Source organism: Hippoglossus hippoglossus, chromosome 17 (genome assembly GCF_009819705.1).
Source record: "Hippoglossus hippoglossus isolate fHipHip1 chromosome 17, fHipHip1.pri, whole genome shotgun sequence".
Lineage (NCBI taxonomy): Eukaryota > Metazoa > Chordata > Actinopteri > Pleuronectiformes > Pleuronectidae > Hippoglossus > Hippoglossus hippoglossus.
Window position 1 is genome coordinate 5,252,298 of NC_047167.1, and position 2,649 is coordinate 5,254,946.

Genomic DNA, 2,649 nt, shown 5'->3' on the forward strand with positions numbered 1-2,649 from the left:
TCTTCCCAATCAACTAAGAAGCTAAAAAAGACAAATCATTGCATGCTAAAGAGGGTAAACTCCAAAACTGGCCTTCTATTGGTTTCCAAAACAGTGACCATTAAGAAAGCTAAGTACAGATTTGTTGACCCAGTCTTCCTATGTGTTCCTCTGGAATCAACTTTGAATTGTAATCTTTAAGCCAACATTGACTAGAAACAATGTGAATTTGAGCCTCTACAATTACCAAACATTCTATATTTCAGGGAAGATCATTATGTGAGCAAAAGCTCCAGAACAGCTACTAAATGGCATGTACTGCTGTCAAGGTCAAATAACACACCTTTCCTTTAAAACCCATTAAAAAGGTTGCGTTAATGAGAAAGTGGTGCTGTGTAATGACAAAATAAACATGGTTGTGCACACTACACGGCAACAGTTTTTGAGACACATTGAGCTCAGTCTTCTTTCTACACAGGGAAGATTTTCTTTGTGCTTTGTGCTGGCCTTGTAGCCCATCTCCATGTATCACCATGTCCAGCGCCCTGCGGCCTTTGGGAGGGTATAGAATCACACGCACCAAACATAATAAAGGTAATTTACTGCCAAGGCAAATTCCATAGCTCTGGGCCTCCACCCCATGTTAAACAGCCAGCTGACCTTTAGCGTCTGATTTCATAAAGAGGGACACAATCCGATTAGGCCTGGATGGGAAAGGTCAAATGCACTGGCAGTTGTGACGGGAACGTCACCACGAGCTGGCTGGAGACGCATAGGATGACCGCGGCTGAGCAGACTGCAGCCCTATGCATGTCTGAGTGTGTGTGAGTGTGCATGTGAGAAAGAGAGGATGTGTGTGGGTGGCGGAGGTGGGGGCAGTGACGGCAGTTAGCCTCTGTGGCCTCTGGAGCCGTTAACAGAAAGGGCAGCATATCCGACATGGGTGGCGTGCTCCCGTTTTTATGTCCCGGTGACCACACATACTCACACACGCAAACATATACACACCCCGTGGCACGGCACCAGCTTTACCTGATAGGATCTTCTACCCGACTGAGCCTTGAAGTGCATCGCTGCTTTGTGGTGTGTGTTGATTTTCTGTCCTTGTTGGTTCTTTTCTTCTCTTTTGGATGCTGTCATAGTACATGAAGGTGCAGTCTGCATTTTTGTTGGAATATCTGTTTGTCAAAGCTGATCAGGCCTTTGTTGTTGTCCATTTTAACTTGAATCTTCTTGAAATGTTGTTTTATTTACACGCGTTGTCTTATAGCTGACTTTTAAAGTTAAGAAATGGTCTGACAGTGTGTGACCCTGGCACTTTTACTGGGCTCAGTAATGGAAAATAATGCAACGTGTAATATAATTACTATTGCTAGTAATTCATAAAGTAATGTTAGTCATTACAGATGGTAATGACATGAAAATCTTAAAAGTGAGTTTTAAACATGATGTAAAATACAGAGTAATAAATCCGAGCTTCAGGAAATATGACACAATACTGAGGTGCTTCTTTGCTGACCACATGAGAGCACTGGATTAATTCACACACATTCAAACAGTGCATCTATGGGCTGCACTTTTTCTATGAGAGTGAACTATGGGGTTCAGTATCTTGCCCAAGGACAATATGTCAGATGGTGATTGTGCAGAATTTACATTTTCAGGCTTAATGATTTATAATAACGACTCTGGTGGGACTCGAACCCACAACCTTTGAATCACCTCCTCAGTGCTGATGCTAGAAGTCCAATGCGCTGTCCATTGCGCCACAGAGCCTCATATTTGGTAATCTACTGTCCAAATTTTTGGATCTTGCAAATCTTGCAAGGTAACATATCATCAGCGCTGATCTAAAAATAGGAGAAGTAATGTTAGTCATGAGTAATGAGCAACTGTTGACGTTTTCCATAATTACAGATGGTAATGACATGAAAATCTAAAAAGTGAGTTTTAAACATGATGTAAAAAACAAAGTAATAAATACGAGCTTTAGGAAATATGACACAATACTGAGGTGCTTCTTTATTTCAACTCATGGAGGAAGAAATCAACAAAACCTAAACTACCAATTTCATACTTGTTTGTGTGCATGGCACTGTTCTCATAGCTGAGATATGTGTATCTTCAGTGTGTGTGTGTGTGTGTGTGTGTGTGTGTGTGTGTGTGTGTGTGTGTGTGTGTGTGTGTGTGTGTGTGTGCGTGCGTGCGTGCGTGCGTGCGTGTGTGTTACCACAGGTAGTTTGTCTCTGGATGGTTTTGGTAGCAGTGCTGTCGTCTGTTTTACGAGTTGCCCATTAAGGGGCTCACAAGGATAATGTTGATTGCATGGGCCGCTGCCAGGATATGCTGTGGTGTGTGTGTGTGTGTGTGTGTGTGTGGAGGAGCTAGAGAGGTTTGATGTGCACGCAGGTGTATCTATATCTTAATATAAATCTAAAATTGTGTGTTTATTTTGTGCAAATTTATCGCAGCATACGTAAACAAATTGGCTACTGAGAGTCTGGGGATGTGGTGTATGTGCAGTTTCTTTTTTCATGAATGCACAGAGTCGGTGTGTCTGTGCAAGTGTGAGTGTGTGTCATGGTTAATGTTGATTGTGTTGGGGCACAGCGAGGCGCTGACAGTGCTGCGTCTGCTGAATGACGGAGATGATCTTAACAAGCACAGGGA

The 2,649-nt window shown here is 42.7% G+C and overlaps 1 non-coding gene across 1 annotated transcript; it reads right to left on the minus strand.

Moving 5' to 3' along the window:
* Positions 1-1,662: 1,662 nt before the first annotated feature.
* Positions 1,663-1,755, minus strand: trnar-ucu. Its single transcript has 2 exons — positions 1,719-1,755; positions 1,663-1,698 (listed from the first exon to the last, which is right to left on the minus strand). It is a non-coding gene; the product is annotated as a tRNA-Arg (tRNA).
* Positions 1,756-2,649: the final 894 nt, after the last annotated feature.